Source organism: Eublepharis macularius, chromosome 4 (genome assembly GCF_028583425.1).
Source record: "Eublepharis macularius isolate TG4126 chromosome 4, MPM_Emac_v1.0, whole genome shotgun sequence".
NCBI classification, from domain to species: domain Eukaryota; kingdom Metazoa; phylum Chordata; class Lepidosauria; order Squamata; family Eublepharidae; genus Eublepharis; species Eublepharis macularius.
Window position 1 is genome coordinate 39,107,806 of NC_072793.1, and position 19,161 is coordinate 39,126,966.

Below are 19,161 nucleotides of genomic sequence, written 5' to 3' on the forward strand. Positions count from 1 at the left end.
GACAACTTAACGCCCGCTCAGAGCGGTTTACAAAGTATGCTTTTATTATCCCCACAACAAAACACTCTTTGAGGTGGGTGGGGCTGAGAGAGCTCCTAGAAGCTGTAACTGACCCCAGGTCACCCAGCTGGCTTCAAGTGGAGGAGTGGAGAATCAAACCCGGTTCTCCAGTTTAGAGTTCCATGCTCTTAACCACTGCACCAAACTGGCTCTCTTTGGTATTAGCTTCTCTTTTTTAAGGGGGGGGGGTCATCCTAGGGTGGGATGTATGTTTAGTAATTCATGTTCCACTATCATACTCCAGAGGTATTGCTACCATCTTACCACAGAGAATCATTCTTGCCTCCTCCCTGGTTTTATAACCCTCAGAAGCCTCCTGGCTTCTTTTCTGCTACCATGAGGTCTGAAAACCTGTCCTTTAAAAATGAAACATACAATATTTTTACAGCCTGGGCATTCTGTAGGGTCTATACAGGGCTTACTTTGAGGTTTTTATCTAGGAACATATGAAATTGGATAGGAGTGCATTTGCCTGAGTGTTGCTAGAGATGAATTTTGGAGTTGTCTGCTAGTGCCTTCTCCGAATGCTTGTACTAGCTGTAAAATACGCTGATTCCCCACAGTGCAACGTAACATCTTTCAGCCAAGTCTGAAGGAACACTTCAATAGCAGTAGCTTCTGTAGCTGATCTGTGCCAGCATTCAGAATCTCTTCCAGATGTCGGTGGTGAGTCTTGGAACCCAAGCCGCCTATGGTATTCATATGGGCTGTCAATTAAGACTCTCTTTCTCTGCATATAGTAGCTGGAGAGGAATCTCCAAAGCTATAGATCTCTTGCACATATCAGTTAAAAGTTCTGGTTCTGGTAGGTTGCTGCTGCATCTAGGTTCACAACTCTGTGATTGGTCCTCCAAACCACAACTGAGAACCACAGTTTGGAAGGCAAATACAAACCATAGTTTGCAATTTAGATGTAATGGCAAATACTGGTTTGCTCCAACCAGGACTTCAAGGAAGGGATTAGACTATGCAAGGGGCAGGGAGAGTCTGAGGCAAAGGAATAGTAGTGAAACTGAGCCATAGATCCCTGTCAATAGAAGTGAATACTGTGTGCCATCTGTGTGATGAGTCATTCCATGAATGTAAAGCAGATGTAACAATGAGTGATTCTGCATACGTTGGATAATGCACTTCCAATCCTCTTTATAGATTATTTGGAACAGATTTTTTTGTGTGCGGAACAAAAAAATCCACCTCAAACGATTGATAAAGTGCATTGAAAGTGCATTATTCAACGTGTGCGGAATCAGCAATTGTCCTATAAAATAATAGACTGCGGACTTTTGGTGAAGCGATGGTTATTTAAACCTCCCATCCTTTCATGCTTTTTGAATAACTCTTTGAAGAGTGTGCGTGTCACACACACATGCCTATCCAACCTTTTCTACTCAGTAAGAGGTACTTCTTGCAATTATGTACCTATTTTCTGAAGAAATTCAGATAACTTTTTTTTTTACCCCTTCCAGCCTATTCATAATGCATCTATGTGACTTGAAGGAGTCTGGCACTTTTCTTTTTTCCTATAAACCTTTGTTGGAGGTTGGCTTTACTCCTGAACTTGCCAGCCATGCTGCACACTCAACTGGCAGTTGTGTATCAGCTGCCAGCAACGTCCCTAAGGTCTTTGTCGTCTTTACATTTTATGCTTTGCCACACAGCAAGCTCTCTTGTGTGGGTAGTTCTTAAATTGCTGACATGCATGGCTACATGCCTATTATTCCAATACTGGCAGGTGCACACATAAAAATTATAGTGTGTGAGGGAGGAACTGACGGAACAGTAATTGAATAGACAGCCTAGTTTTTTTTAAAATGTCTTTAGGAGGAAGCAGTATGGTTTTGATCTTGAGCTCTACCGGGTGACCAGTAATGCTGCACCTTGTCCTTTTACAGTGCATTGTCTAATTACTGTCTTCTGCCTACATAACTTAGCACCACACACATCCAAGGGTGTGTTTGTAACCTGCAAATGAAGACATGGTGATGAATTGGGAATCATGGCTTTTCAGCCTACTTGGGACTCGGAGTGGCTAGCCGGCTAGTTTACTCGGGAGCAGATGAAAAAGAAACTTTAATTACCTGTAGATATTTCCCCTTTTTCTCTATAGTAGAGGTGCATTTTGCAAAGACTCAACATTTGGCAACATTTCATAATGTGAATACTAAAATGTGATCGCATTTGAATATGAGTTTTTTAAAAGAAGAAACATTAAAGCATATGCTGTTTTTTTAAAACTTCCAAAATGAAAGAAGTAGCTTTAAGAAACAAATGTCCTAAGTGGTTGTTGCTAGGTAACCACAACAGTTCTGCCATCCTTCAAGCCTTAGTTTCTGTCTGTAAAAGGCAGGAGGAAGGGGTAGGGCCTTTTTCAGTGCTGTTTTGGCCTTTGAGGGAGGACTCATTGGGGCCAGGTTTGGCAGCAACCACTGGATGACTTGCTACCATGTGACTTGTTGGACTTATCCAGGCTCAGCTGCTTCCTACTATTTAATAGCAGCCATCCCATGAAAGCCACTCTGGTGTAATGGTTAGATTTTCAGATTAGAATGAGGAAGACCCAAGTTTGAGCCCCATTCCACTGTGGAAGCTCACTGGGTGACTTTGGGCCAATCACACACTCTAAGCCTAACCTAACTTGCAGGTTTGTTGATGACAACCCCCAAGAGGTTGGAGGAGTGGGAGGGAGTGCTCTCGCCCTTTACATGCATGGTCTTCCCCCCACGATGATGTTACATAGTATTTTGGCCCAGTTCTTAAAGAATTGGCTCTTGCATGATGCCATCACTTCTAATGTAACTGGAAGCAACGTCATCACATGGGACACAGCGTATGTGTACATTTGCCTAGGCTGTCTGCTGGTGGCAGGAAATTGGTAGGTGGCCTGCCTTCTCCCATCAATCCCTAGAGTTGGAGGGCAGGGGGAAAACCTCTTGGGAGTTTGCTCACCACTGCTAGGTACCCAGCAAGCCTAGTTGCTTTGGATCCCCATTGTAGAGAAAGGTGGCATATAAATGAAAGCAATAAATAACAAATCTAGCTGAAGACTGGAGGGCAGGTGTGTGTGTGTGTGTGTGTGTGTGTGTGTGTGTGTGAGAGAGAGAGAGAGAGAGAGAGAGAGAGGAGGCAAGGAAGCAGAGACAGGTAAGGATTTGTGGGTTGCCAGGGAAATAGTGTGGGGAGGGGGTACAGGGGAATATATACCCTTGGAAGTCCGTGCAGGTTCTCTTCTATGCAACAGGGCCAGAGTTTTCCTGGGGGCAGGCTGCCAGAGGAAGGGAAGGAAGGAAAGCTGAAGACAGGAAGGTAAGGTAGGTTGGCTGGTGTGTGGGAAGGAGAAAAGGATACAAGAAAAGGAGAGAGGCTATTGGGACTGCTAGAGAAGTGGAAAAGGAAATACTGGGGAAGGGGAAAATGAGATGCCCCCTAAGTCCTTGTGGGTTCCCTGCAATGTACTGTTCTAACTGATAAATGTAAGGGGATAATATTAGCATCGCAGTGCAGCATTCAAGATACCAAGGGTGACTAAACTCATCCACTTGGGTGCATGGAAGGATTACTGAATGTGCAGATCCTAATTTTCATCCTTCTGGCAACTTTAAACCACAGAAGATGAAGGCATCTTTGATGGGGAACATAGGATAAAAGAAGAGTTCTGTTTGCCAGCAATGATTAAAAGTTCAACATGGCTTCTGCTTTAACTGACTTCAGAGGAAAGACCTCTTCAGACTGACTAGAGACTAGACAATGTGTTGCAGATGAGCAGGCAGTCATGATTGACATAATTGTGTGTGTGTGTGTACTCTTTGAACTGGAATATCAAGGGTGCGGCCAACAATATTTTTCCTGAGGGTAGATTTGACAAGTTTGTTTCTGAATAAGTTTGTGTAATGCTGCAACTTTTGCAGATCTTGAGAGGGGCTATGGCTCTGTGGAAAAACATGTGCTCAGCAGGCAGAAGGTCCCAGATTCAGTCCCTGGCATCTCCTGTTAAAAGATCACAGCCAGCAGTTCTTGGGAAAGAACTTTATCTGCTCGAGGACCTGGGAAATCACTGCTAGGTAGATACTCTTGAGCTCGATTGACCAATGACCTGAATGTATATGGCAGACGAATATGTTCATATTCTGACATGACATATGTTCTGGAGAACTTGCTTAGAAAAGAGTTATATCTGAGTCTAGTTTTCCTCCAGGCAAGATTGTCTTAAAATGTGTTCTGGTTTGAGCCCCCAAAGACCTGTTCTATAGAATATAGCAGGGGCTCAGAATGAGTATGAGGTTGCTGTCATCTGACTATGTTAACTGTTGGCAGGACTTTTTTTCAGCAGGAATGCAGTGAAATGGAGTTCTGGCACCTCTTGAAAATGGTCTCATGGCCAGTGGCCCTGCCCCCTGATCTCCAGACAGAGGAGAGTTTAGATTGCCCTCCGCGCCGCTTGGCGGTGCGGAGGGCAATCTAAACTCCCCTCTGTCTGGTGATCAGGGGGTGGGGCCACCAGCCATGTGACCATTTTCGGCGAGGACAATTTAAACTTTAAAAAACTCCTCCCTTGTTTCAGCTGACCCAAAGTGACATCATTGTGCGGTCCTGAGTTCCATCACTGAGTTCCACCACCTCTTTTCCCAGAAAAAAAGCCCTGACTGTTGGTAGTCTGTAGTTTCTCTCCCTGCATATGGGTTGCAGGACATCCTGCTTGCATCTGCCACTTCTGAAGAAGCAATTACCAATCAGTGCTCAGTAGCTGTCTTGTAAGTGCCAGACAGTTGAGTAAATCTTGTAAGTTCCAGACAGTTGAGTCCTGCTGTTTCTTATATACCTGCATGTCCCTGTGAATGCTGTTCCACAAACATTGTCATAAAGGAAGTGCAAAACCTCAAAGTTAGGTAACTAGCAGTGCAATCCTATGCAGAGTTACTCCAGTCTAAGACCTTTGAAATCAATGGACTTGAACTGGAGTAATTCTGCATAGGACTGCGCTGTAGCTTATGCAAGTGGGCACAATGATGAAAATGTACTTTGGTCTCTTCTACTTGGTGAACTTTACATCAAGATTTCTGCATATTCAGCATGTGAAGACTGGATCTGCTTTATTTATCGGTTCTGGCCCCATACTGCTTCGATTCTTTAATTTTACACTTTGAGGGAGCTGAACAGAACTGGTGTCTGTTTTTCTTTCTTTACTAGGAAATGCCCCGATTCTGCCATCCGCTTTGATGACTCATCGGTTTCCTCAGTCCCTCAGCTGAGGACTGGTCCGTTTCCTCACTTGATAGCTGGGGAAACTTAAAAGGGTTTTTGTTCTGGTCTTTTTAATGGCATCACATTTTTAAAAAATCAGGAAAAAAACTTGATTAGTTGCTGTTCAACCAATCAGGATTCAGGGGAATAAAGGGGACGGCAGAAGGCAAGGCTGAGGCCAGGCCTCACACCAAAGAGAGAATTCAGCTCTTCCAAAAAGCCCTGGGTGAACTTTGCTGGAAAAAAAATTGGGATGTGTGTGCAAGGATAAAAGCTGCAGAAAAGCTGAGGAAAGATCGATTCTGTGGCCGTTGCAGCCTTTCTCTGTGCAGAATGCAAAAAGTCTGGGAAGCAATTTGGAGACTACATTGGGGTATTTTGACCATGCATGCAGAAGTCTGGAGAAAAATCTATGCAGTATGCGGCCAGAACCAATGAAAAAGCCCTGTGTGGGAAAGACCTTTGTAAACTATTTAGGGATGTCAACTGGCCTTGAGAAAAATTGTCCTTCCTCTGTAATAGAGGCTGAATGTGTGGAAAGTGGCAGTGGAAGCTTTCATGGCTTGGAGATGAATAATATTCCCATCAAGTCTCTCCCCATCAAAAGACAGGATTTTTTTCCCACACAGCTGGTAACCCTATTATAGGATGTTATCTAATACATAATAGGATTGCATTCTTCAAAACAAAAAAAAACCCTGCCTGTGCTTCTGTGCTTGAAAGGTGAGCATCTCACATGCAGAATATTAAGCGGATTAATATTTTCTTCGCAGATAAACCCTTAGTTTCACTGGTTTATCTGCATTGTGTTACAAAGGGTGCTTTGTCTTTGTTCTAATATTTTCTTGGCATCGATTAAAATGATGGAGGAAAAGATTAATCTGTTTAATATGCTTAATGCAAAGAAGTAAGGCTTTTACACTTGAAGCAATCCTAGTAAACAAAAATACTGGAGCAGTGGAATATAGGAAAGATCTGGTTTAGATGTAAACTAAATTTGTGTTTAATTGGCCTCTGTCCAAGGTATTGGCACCTTTTCTTTCTCTGATGCCCTGACCTGGATAGCCCAGACAAGCCTGATCTTGCCAGATCTCAGTAGCTAAGCAGGGTTGGCCTTGGTTAGTAATTGAATGCGAGACCACCAAGGAAGACTAGGGTTGCTATGCAGAGGCCAGGCAATGGCAAACCACCTCTGTTAGTCTCTTGTCTTCAAACCCCCAACAGGGGTCTCCATATGTCAGCTATGACATGATAGCACTTTCCACCACCACTTTCTCTGATAAATAGTTAGGAATTCTACAGTATGTGCCTGCTTGTATCAACATCATTTGTGGAACTCGCCCCCCCTCCTTTGTGGAATCTAGAATGTTTAGAGTAGAGAATGGAGTTTTTAAAAATAGTTTTATATTCAAAGCTATGAAGATGTGAGGCTGCTTAGAACTCTGTTATATGTTGCTCTGAAATTTAGCTAACAATGGATTATAATCAAAACACATTCTTGCACTATATATGATACAAACCCTCTTGCTTGTTCTTTATCTCTCAAAACTGCTGGTGAACATTGGGAATAGGATTAGTTTTATTTGAGAAACCCTCATCAGTGAGGTTTTAACACGCTCATTCTGTTAAAAAAAGCAGAATCGAATTAGTAGAAGTTGAAAGGGCAGGATGAAATATATATGAAAAACAAACTCTAGTAAGAAATGTGTTAAAAGTAACAAGTATAATAATCATTTCTGTTAATGAATTATGAGTTTGGGGATGTTCCTGGACCTGTTTGAAAAGCAGGTTGTAGCAGCCAAGAGTACATTCTACCAGCTGCATCCATCTTCTTTGCCCGCACTTTCCTTTCTTAGACTCAGCTGATCTGGCCATGCTGAGCCATGCTTTTGTAACCTTGCTGTTGGATTATTGTAACAGGCTCTTGATTAAAGACGATCTGGAAACTATGGCTCTTTGGTATGTGGCAGCCTACTTATTATCAGCCAATGGGAGCATACATCAACCATGTTAAAACAGTGACATTGGCTGCCAGTTTAATTTGGGATCAATTGAAAGTGCTGGTTATGACCTTTTAAAGCCCTTCATGGCCTAGGACCTGCGTATTCAATGGACTGTCTCCTCTAAAATGTCCCTGTGTGCCAACTCTGGTCCTCAGGCTGCTACCTGCTGGCGTTCCCCCACTGAATGTAGCTCACCTGACATCAGTCAGAGCCCAGGCCTTTTTCGTTCTAGTTCCTGCTTTGTGGAAGGAGGACTGGCAGGGGCGGTAATCTTTCGAAACTTCCAGGAGACACTGCAAGGGCTTTTAATGGGGTAGGTTGTTGGGGGGGGGGGGTTGTTGGTTTTAAACGAAGTTGTAAATTATGGTTTGTAAATGGCCTAGAGCCACCAGGAAAGGCAGGATAACCCTGCCTGCTTTCTAAACCACCAGCTTGTCATCTTAATAGTGTAACTAGTACCATTGCCTAGGCTCCAAGGCCATTCAGCTAGGAAAGGAGACTAGAAAATCTTTTAAAAGTTGGAGCTGATAGCTTCCTTAAGAACTCATCTCTGATTGGCAGCCATTGCCAATAAGTAATAATTAAGTTTTTTATCTTTCATGACACTTCGGCCTGTTTAGCTACTGCTCCCTGAGAAGCAGGAGATGAAATGTGTATGATAGTAACAACTCTACTTCAACAGAGTTTGTGTTAAGTGCCTTTCACTAAGACATGTCTACCAGGACTGCAAGCTCTACCAAAGTAATCTTGTTACAGAAATATCACATTCATTTTTGGGCCAACTTCGAACTAAAGCTTCCTATTGTTTTTATTTTATTTTATTTATAGCCCGCTCTCCCTGCAAGCAGGCTCAGAACGGATCCACAGCATATAACATATAATAAAAACATATGATAAAAACATTGGTCGTAATCATATAAAACGGCACTAAAATACTGCACTAAAATGTCTAAGATGTTCACATTGCACCCCACATCTCAAAACATCCTCAATCCTCCTAGATATAGGTTGGGGTGTATCACCCCCCCCGCTGGGAGCGGCTGGTTGGGCAATTTGTCTGTCTCAACCACCATAAACCTGGTGGAACATCTCCATCTTACAGGCCCAGCAAAATGATCACAGATCTTGCTGTGATTGGGCCTTCACAGACAGATAGTTCCACCAAGTAGGTGCGTGGACTGAAAAAGCCCTGCACCTGGTTGAGGCAAGGAGAACCTCCCTGGAGCCAGGGATCACCAATAGTTGTTTGTCTCCTGATCGAAGCAGCCTCCGGGGAATATAGGATGAGAAACGGTCCCAGAGATATGTGGGTCCCAGTCTGCTAAGGGCATTGAAGGTCAAAACCAATACCTTAAACCTGACCCAGAACTCCACCGGAAGCCAGTGCAGCTAGCACAGAACAGGTGTAATATGTGACCGGGAGTCCTGGTCAAAATGCACACTGCTGCATTCTGGACCAGTTGTAACTTCCAGAGCAGGCACAAGGATAGCCCAGCAATAGAGTGAGTTACGGTAATCCAGCCTGGAGGTGACTGTTGCAATTTTATTTGTAGCAATTAGGTCATAAGTGTTTTCTGCATGGGAATAGACTTGTGTAGATGCCCTGTAGCTGCTGATATAGCACATCGGCAACGGGGCTTCCACATGGCAGTCTTTCCCATAGTTTCCCTCCCCCAGTCACCTCGCAGTGGCCATCCTCTGCCCCTGCCACCAAGGCTTTTTCAGTTTTTTAAAAAAGCAGCAGTTGAATATCATTACATTTTTGTAGTGATCCATATGTCAGTTTCTCTGAATTCCCTGCTTTCATTTAAAAAGGTTAGTCTTTGACTCTTTTCGTTGCAGAGATATGCTTTTGCTCTTATATCTCTGCAATGAAAGGTGAGAGACTATTCTGAAAATGAAAGACGGGAATTCAGAGAACATGAATTGCCAATTATTTTTAAAAGTTTTGCTGTGGCAGGGGGAGGAGATTGTGGAGAGAGGGGCAGGGGAAATTGCTGCCACATGTTTGGGATGGGGAAAATCTGACCTTTCCCGCCCACCGCAGCCAGACAAGCTTTATTGCAGTCTTTCCCAAAAACTTCACTGGCTGATTCCGCACATGTTGAATAATGCACTTCCACTCCTCTTTAGAGATCATTTGGAAATGAATTTTTCGAGTGTGAAACAAAAAATCCGCTTCCAAACGATAGCTAAAGTGCATTGAAAGTGCATTATCCAACGTGTGCGGAATCAGCCACAGTGAAGCAAGTTTGGGAAAGATCAGAGAAAAGCTGAGGACACCTTGGGAAGTGTGGGGAAGCAGGAAAAAAACCCAGTTCCTAACAGCATTGACTCCAAGGCAGATAATCCATGTGGTAATGATGAGAATGTTGAGCTACCTGCCATTATGAGTTTTACCTAATGATTATGACATATTAAAGACAAAGGACCAGAGCATTAGTACTTCTGAGAATCAACACGGTATAGTGGTCAGAAGGTTGGATTAGGATCTGGGAGACCCAGGTTTGAATCCCTACTTTGCTATGGAAGCTTGCTGAGTGACCTTGTGCTAGTCACACACTCACAGCTCAGCCTACCTCACAGGGTTGTTGTGAGGATAAAATGGAGGAAGGAGAACAATATACTTGCCATTTGGCATCTCTGATGGGGCATTCTCTAATGCTGAGTGTATGTATATTAGATGTTGCATGAGATCTTTTGCTATTCCAGCTCTTCTGCCTCCTGTTTTATGCCCTGCATGTGTCCCTTGACTATTATACCTGGTGGTAACCAGACACTTCTGAGGAAATCTAGAACAGCACAAAATGAATGCAATGTGGTATAGGGAATAAATGCTGGGCTGAGGTGAGAGAGATCTGGCTTTAGGATTAACGAACTGAAAAAACAGTGCAAACAACAGCAATGAAAAAAAATGTCTAGGCATGACATGCTATAATGCAAAAAGTGGGTTACAAGGGTAGAGGGCAATGCAGTAAAAGGAAGACTTAAAAGCAGCCACTGGCACAATTCAGGTCAGGCCTGGGACACGGGGTTTAACCCCCCATGCCAGTTTCCCAATACAAAACGAACTCCCACCACCAGCACAGTTCCTGTTTGGGTTGCTTTGTCCCCCAGGGTCCAAACTGGGAGGGGGGGGTTGCACTTGCTCCAGAGAATTTCCTTGTTGCACTGGGATTGATGTCATTCCTGGCACAGCAGGGAAGTCCTCCAGAGCCCGCAGAAGTGTGCTCCAGAGCTCCCAGGCCAGTTCCCTGCCCCTCCTCGCACCAGCCAGATAAGCCCCCTTCAGGGAAATGGGATTCCTACTTCCAATTGTTTCTGCTGGGGCAACATACAGGCACCATATTTGAAGAAATCTCCAGAGAGAAAAATGCTTGCATTAGGGAAATGGCACAGAGAGAAGGATTCACTCCTCTGTCTACCCCTCCCTCCAACGGTGGCCAAGACCCTGATCTGAACTGGGACACCCTTGGTTTTGGAAACCTGTGAAAAGCCACTGGAGCTCTGCTGCCATGTCTAGTTGGCTCCAGGACACATCTGGGAAAAAGAACGGTTTGGCAACCAGTGCATGTCTAAACATTGTTATGTACATCAGGGAGGAGTGGGTGGGAGGCAGTTTCCAACTTACGCTGCTGTTACCCCTTGATCTCATTCACGTTTTAGGGCTAGTCTAACAGGTCTGTGAGTGGTACATGAATTCCATGAGAAGGGCCTTGCTGGAATCTGGCACGAGATTTTTCTGCAATAAATCTTCATGGGTAGCTAATCATAGAAATAACCCATAACGTTCCCATTCCTATGGACTCCAGAGGAAAGCTCAGAGTGGCTGTACTATGGACGGCGATTCTAGGAGGCTTTCTGGAATTAAAGGCTGCCTTTTCTGTTGAGTTCTATAGTGGTATAAGCTGACACCTTTTCACGGCACTAGGGAGAGGGTATGTACAAGGGGACTACTTTAGGAATCTACCAAACTGAATTTGTCTGCACCTCAGGTGAAAACATCAGGCAACAAGATTATTACAATCAAACAGAACTGGCTTGTTTTCAAAATGAAAAGTGTGTGTGTGTGTGGGGGGGGGGGGTCTGAGGATCATAGACCTGTCAATGGGCAGTTGGCTATTGGCCAGTTTGGTGTAGTGGTTAAGAGCGTGGGACTCTAATCTGGAGAGCCAGGTTTCATTCCCCACTCCTCCACTTGAAGCCAGCTGGGTGACCTTGGACTAGTCACAGTTCTCTGAAGCTCTCTCAGCCCCACCCACCTCACAGGGTGTTTTGTTGTAGGGATAATAATGGCATACTTTGTAAATCACTCTGAGTGGGCATTAAATTGTCCTGAAGGGTGGTATATAAATCGAATGTTATTATTATTATTATTATTTCATTGTTGCTTCTTCCAGGCGATGCCATACCGAACAGAAATAACAGCAGAAAGCCTCCTGGATCTAAAGGTCTAGGATCTTTCATTAGCGACAGGATGTAGCCCTAACAGCCAAGGATTAGGATCAGAGAACATCCTGTGTACAGCGAAAGGCTGGTTGCAAAATATTTGGGACTGCAGACATTACAATTGCATCGAGAGCTACACACCACCCATCCTGGAGTAACTTTTAATTACTGGGCAAGTCAGGGTTGGAGCAATATATCAAATGATGTAACATGCCCTAAAACAAATGGCTGAATCAAGGTTCCAAGTTCTCCCTTTGATTTGCAAGGTTTGTTGGAGCCACCCAGTTTCATTTAAGTAGATGGGAGGTACATGCACAAGTCACAACAAAACTGTGACTGTGTATCTGGAGGATTAAGTGAGTGTGGAATCATAGAGCTAGATAGGATCCAAATGGACTGCTTTCAGGGTCATTGGTGGACTGTGCCTAGCATACTGGGGTTCAGCATGACATTCAAATCACAATCCAACTATTATAGTCACAGGCTGACACTCAGAGAAGTGCTTACCTTTCCATGTAGCCTACCTCACAGGATTGTCGTGAGCATATGAGTATGTTACTACAAAGTGTAACAGAAATTTTGAAAGGAAAAAGAAGTTTCTAGTAATTAACTTACTTTATAAGCACAGAACGGAATGGACCAAGTTGCACTATGTCAAACACAAGCTTCTTTAGAGAGAAAAAAAATGTAGTTAAGAGCATGTGGCTATCTTTTTTACACCTCAGGATAACTACATCAATGTGGATTGAACATTCAAGAAGATAGCCCTGTTCCTCTGTTGCAGCAAATAAAACGGAAGCCCAGTGGCGTTTTAGAGACCATCAGAATTTTTGAGTCAGAGAGATGGTTGCCAGCTTTGGGGCTGGGAAATTCCTGGAGCTTTGAGAGTGGAGTCTGGGGAGGGCGAAGTTTGGGGAGGAGAGAGATCTCAGCAGGCATGTGATGCCATAGAGTCCATCCTCCAAAGCAGTCATTTTCTCCTGGTGAACTGATCTCTGTAGTCTGGAGATGAGCTTTGGCAACCTAGTCAGAGAGATCACTTGATCAGAAGAATGAAGTGTATACCCACTAAGAGCCAAGCAGTAATGGAGAGCCCAGCTGTAAAACCAGGACGCCTACATTTCCCATCAAAATGGGAAGGTAAGCTGACAAGTGTCCAACCTGCGTAAGGCATCACTTGTAGCTTGGCTCACAGCTGATGCATTTATATTTACAAGAGAATGGCTGGGGATGGGGAAAAAGAGATGTTACAAAGAGAACTTGTTAAAACAAGATCTAAAAGGGCCAGGGCCACCCTAAACTGTTGTTAGATAGGCGAAGCAGAATTAACAAGCTCTGGTGCAGTATGAAACAAGATAAGCAGATTCAGTGGGAAGTTACAGAGGTATGGCTAAACTAACATCCATCCATAAGGGGAACGTTGTGCAAGATATTAGCAGCACCTCTAGACAGGAATTCCAGGTCCTCGGACTGGAGGAGGGGGGCAGGGTTAATAGTTCAACAATTTCATGTTGGATTCTCTCTTTGGAGTTATTTTGCAGGAGATCAGTGTTTTTGGAGGTTCATAGAGTTACCCTACATTGCTTCTGGTTTTCCCCGAGCAGTGACATATAGTTATGCCCACCCCACCCCCCACACATTCCCACCCTCGCAACCTGGCAATCCTACCTGGAAGATCAAAATGTTCTACACCCTAATTTTAGAAAATTGCAATGTTTTAAAATGCTGAATTTGTGTTCATTTTTTAAACATAGGATTGAACAGATCCCCCTTTTTTAAAGTACAGTTTCTGAGTGTTTTCAATTGTTCATTTGTAGAAATAGCAATAGTGCTAGATAGATGCAACTGAGGAATAATCACAGGTGGTCTGAAACGTGAAGGGAAGAGGATGAACTACTCTTCTTAAATTATAACACTGTGCCAACATTTCTACAGAGCAAGGTAGAATTAAAAATAACCTATATCTATGGCACAAAACTACTGTTCATTTGGAAATTAGATAGGACTGGAGAATGTGCAATACAAGCATCTTGCTGAAACACCTAAGGCCAAGCTACAAGTGACAAATGACACTTGAACGGCAAGTGGATTGAGTAGAGGGCAAGTGAACAGGGAGAAATACACTTGCTGTTCAAGTGTCATTCGTCACTTGTAGCTTGGCCCCTAGTCAGCGGCTGGATAGGAACCTTAACTAAGGGCCAAGCTACAAGTGACGAATGACACTTGAACAGCAAGTGGATTGAGTGGAGGGCAAGTGAACAGGGAGAAATACACTTGCCCTTCAAATGTCATTCGTCACTTGTAGCTTCACCCTCAGCCTCCCGATTTCCATGATGGAATGTCAATAAAACTAACTTGATTCAGACCTATCAGAGTTCCTATTATTGTGCCACTAAAAAAAATTATTTGCGTGATCAGCATGCTAGCAAGAGGTTGTATTTGTATTGTAGCCAGGTTTACTTCGTTTTTCTGTGTTGTTTGGGAACTTACCTTCAACATTTTCTAATGAGAAGATGATAACTGGTGTTTCAGACCTTCTCTCTTTCCGTCAGGATAATATCACATGGAACAGCCCTGCTGGATGGAACCAGGGCAACTCTGGAAGAACTTTGGCATGTTACACCATGTTTCCAATAGCAAATTATATTGAGAATATTTTCTTAGGGGAAAATTAATGGCCACCATGTGAACATTGCCCAAAGTGGTATCCACTCCCCATACTGTTGGTCCTGCCACCCACTTTGAGACTATCAGTCCTACTGAGTATCTCCACTATTTATATAAACAGGCAATGACTAGAGGCAATTTCCTATTGGGATGTAGACATAAATGAGACCTGATTTCCTAGTTCTGTCTAGCATAGAATCTTCTGCTCCTTTTAACACAGTCATAGAAGGAAAACTTTATCATAATACATAATATTTAGAACTTAATATACATCTGTGCAACTGGCACTCTCCTGGTATTGCACAGAAAGTCTGCCAGCTGGAAGATGGTCATGTGCCTTGCAGCATGCGAAGCACCAGCTTTCCTGTGCAGTCTTGTCTAATGATGGCAGCAATTAAAAGTGGTAGGGAGAGGAGGTGGGTGGGTAGCATTTGCCAGCCACTGGCAGCCAGGTCACAAAACAGGTCTCTCCAGTTAATGAGAAAAGTGCTGAGTCAAAGTCAGACTAGTTTGGACTGAGGTTTTATTTGCATTTCTCTAAAGGAAATTTAAACTGCAATAATCAGAACTTTTTTTTCTGGGAAAAGAGGTGGTGGAACTCAGTGGTGGAACTCAAGACCGCACAGTGATGTCACTTTGGGTCAGCTGGAACAAGGGGGGAGTTTTTTAAAGTTTAAATTGCCCTCGGCGAAAATGGTCACATGGCCGTGGCCCTGCCCCTTGATCTCCAGACAGAGGGGAGTTTAGATTGCCCTCTGTGCCGCCAAGCCCCTCTGTCTGGAGATCAGGGGGCGGGGCCACTGGCCATGTGACCATTTTTAAGAGGTACCAGAACTCCGTTTCACCGTGTTCCTGCTGGAAAAAAGCCCTGGCAATAATTAATACAACTTCTCAATCAGAGGTTTCAAAAGGGTGTGTTCGAATGATGAAGGTGTAACAAAGGGCCAAGCTACACATGACGAATGACACTTGAATGGCAAGTGTATTTCTCCCTGTTCACTTGCCCTCCACTCAATCCACTTGCTGTTCAAGTGTCGTTCGTCATGTGTAGCTTGGCCCAGTGAGAACTTTTTCTCTTCTAAAGAAACAATTTACAAATTCTAAGTGCAACTTGTGAAAATTCCTACTTTTAAACTGTACTGCGGTAACTGTTGTTCTCCATTCTATCAATCTTGCTACAGTCTAGTTTTGGCTTAGCTATTTGTCCTCTGAACAAAGACATTCACCAGAACTATGTATGTATGTATGTATGTATGTATGTATGTATGTATGTATGTATGTATGTATGTATGTATGTATGTATGTATGTTTAAAAGATAAGGGACATGGCCAAGAACTGTTTGATTATGGGAAATTGCAAAGATGTTTTCACTAAAACAAAAAAGTAGAGAGTACTTTTCCATTAGGATTTGAGTCTAGTGCCTGATCATGGCCGGGTGAAGGAGGGGCATTGATGCCTGCTCTGTGCCTGATCCCAGCTGGGTGAAAGGGGGTGGGCATTGCCACCTGCTCTGCTCCTGATCCCAGCTGGGTGAAGGCGGGGGGTGGGTGGGCATTGCCACCTGCTCCCCTCCAGCTCCCGGCCTGGGCTTCCTGCCATAGTGCACTCTCTGGAGGGACAGGCTGCTTTGCCTGGGCTTCTCTCTGCAGCAGTGCCCTCTGGAGGTGCACCACAGGATAAGATGTGAGTTGTCAGGAACATGGCTTGCCTTTTATATAATAGGATTTACAATCAGAGTGTAAGAAATAGTAACTGGATGCAACAAACTGAATTGAAAGCAGAGAAAGGAAATTTGGAAATCTAGGGGAAAATGTGAACTAGCATCAGCTACAAAACAACACACAAGAAAATCATCAACATTCAGAAGCTACAGCAAGCATCCCAAAGCAATTTGATCAGATATAACATATGGTAGTGCACAGTCACCAGCAAGACCATTCGAAGAGTAAAATTCATTAATCACTAACTTTTCCATATTCAGATATTTATACAGTAATTGTGTGCTGAGCTGGTTGAGCTGAGCTGGTTGTATTACAATCAACTGGCATAGATTGGAATAACTCTGCATAGGATTGCATTATAATTTAATCAGGGTTTGGTACCAAGAATTTGGGGGTCTTCAAGTCCAAAGTTTCAAATATCATAACCATCTCAGCATCCAATAGCAGTTTTAAATCTTAAATCTTCGCCTGCATATATCTATGTGCAGACCAAATAGATAATTTGTTATGGGGACATAAAAAAGAGATAGTATCTAAAAACAGCTATTGGTTTTACATGAATTATCCTATTTTCAAAATCAAACCAAATATTATCTGCCAGCTTTGAATATGGCTGGATGTTGTATACGGTGTCAACCAAAATAAGAGAAAATTAAGTTTTTACCAAGAAAAGTAACAAAAACCTCCATCACTTTCAAAAAACAGAAACAGTTACTTTTAATGCCTACTTTTTTCTGAAATTATGGTTTCCCCCAGGATTAAGAAGTAGTCAAAAGATGAAGTGGTCAACCACTGAGTTCACTCCCTACTTTGTAGCTATAGTGACTCACTTCCGGTTGGCCTTCTTGAAGCACTTCTAATTTGGAGTGATTCACCCAAAAGCCTGATACAAACAAGAGCTGACTCAAAGCAAGACCCATCTAGATCCAAGATGCTAAAAACACTCTGATTTTTCTGTAGTCAGTAAAGGATGAAAACAGTTAAAAACCAAATGTTAGGTTGACCGTATAGAACAGAACATGTGCTCTTGTTTGCCAAAGATACTGCAGTTTGAAAGCTACCAAACCAGAGTTGTCTTTTTCAAATATGTAAGCACACAACATTTATATGGGGATGACAAAACCTCTTATAGTGATGTTAGAAGTTACAGCAGTAGATGACCAGAAACAAAATGTTGAATGTCAGTGTCTTGTTTCTAAACTTTTTTTAATCCGTTTTTTAATCAATATTGATAACCATCAATACGGCATACTGCTTTGCTTCAGCATCTGCAATATTGCATTGCTTCTGCATCTAATTAGAATACAAACCATTTACATCACTATTGGGAAGCTGTCTGTAAAGATCTCATGAAGGTGGACTGAAGAATCATGCTCCAAAAGATATAGGTAGACTGGAGAATCAAGCTAGAAAGATACAGGGAATTTAGCTTCTGCACTCTTGGCTCAGCTTGAGTTAAAAGGCAGGTAAAGGCTGGTGTGGCTGTAACTGCTGCTTTAGGGCTGGATTAAGACCCATCCAGTTCCACTTGCCCAATGCCGATTTGCTTCTTTTGCGTAACCAACATGATTTGAAATTGGCAATGCTGACTGTTGTGCTATATTTGGTAGGTGCTCCGCCTCCCAGGCTTCCATTTCTTGGCACCAGTGGTGTCTCCTGCTGGCTTCTCTTCTTGGGTTTTTCTTTCCCACACTGCCTTTTTTTGGCAAGGCTGATAGATAACTGGGTGTATCTAACAACCCCCCTTTTGCCAGTGACTCTGCAGGACATATCAGGCATCAAAATGTCTAGCTGGCTAGAAGAAGCAGTGAGCAAAGATGAAATGATCCCTTCATAAACTAATTGGCTTTTCGGGAAAGAGAATACTGGCCTAGAATGAGTTTTGTCCTGATTCTAACTAGTCATTTCTATGATCTTTTTTCCCTCTACAGCCAGGGCCGGCTCTAGCGTTGCTGGCACCTGAGGCAGCTTAACGGCTGCCTCTGTGCATGTGTGCGTGCACCAGACTGCATGATGTCACTGTGTGTGATGTTATCACGCAGGGCTGGTGCATGTGTGGGGGGCCTTCCAGCCCTCCCATTCAGTTGCTCTGCAGGCCAGGCGCAGCCAGAGGCTCTGGCTGCTGGCTGTGCCTGGCCCGCAAAGCAACTGAACGGGAGGCTGCCCGCTCAGCTGCCTCACGCTGCCACCACCAGCACGCGCTCCTGGCCGCTGCCACTGGCAGCAGCTCCATGGCGCGCGCCCCTGCCCCCGGGCCGGCGCCCCTCCGGCACCTTAGCGCCCTAAGGCGGCTGCTGGGCCGGCCTGAATGGGTGGGCCGGCCCTGTCTACAGCTTTTCTCCATTTCTTCTTTCAGTTCCCAGCTGTCCAACACTGGGCAACTTGCTTAGTTGGGAAATTAACATTCAACGTTGCATCAGGAGTGTTTCTTTTGATAATCCTGGTATTGCTAGAATTAATATTAAAACTAACAAAATAAGCTCCGTAACAATATGAATAAAGTGTGAGTGTGACCCAAGTTTGAATCCCTGCTCTGCCAGGGAAACTCGCTGGGTGACCTTGGGCCAGACATTCTCTTTGGCATAATTTAGCTCAAAGGGTTGTCGTGAGGATAAAATGGAAGATAGGAGAATGATGTTAGCCCCTTGGGGAGAAAGGAAGGGTATAAATGAAGTAAATAAACACACACAAGCTTTAAGCTGCACAAAATGTTTTGGGGATCGGGAAGGGTAACATATATAATAGACTCATAGATCCAGAGGAGTTAGCTGTGTTAGTTTGTAGTAGCAAAATAGTAAAGAGCCCAGTAGCACCTTTAAGACTAACCAACTTTACTGTAGCATAAGCTTTCGAGAACCACAGTTCTCTTCATCAGATGCATGACGAAGAGAACTGACAAAGAGAACTGTAGTTCTTGAAAGCTTATGCTACAGTAAAGTTGGTTAGTCTTAAAGGTGCTACTGGACTCTACATATATAGAATCAGTGTTGGAAGATACCTTGAGGGTCATCTAGTCCAACCT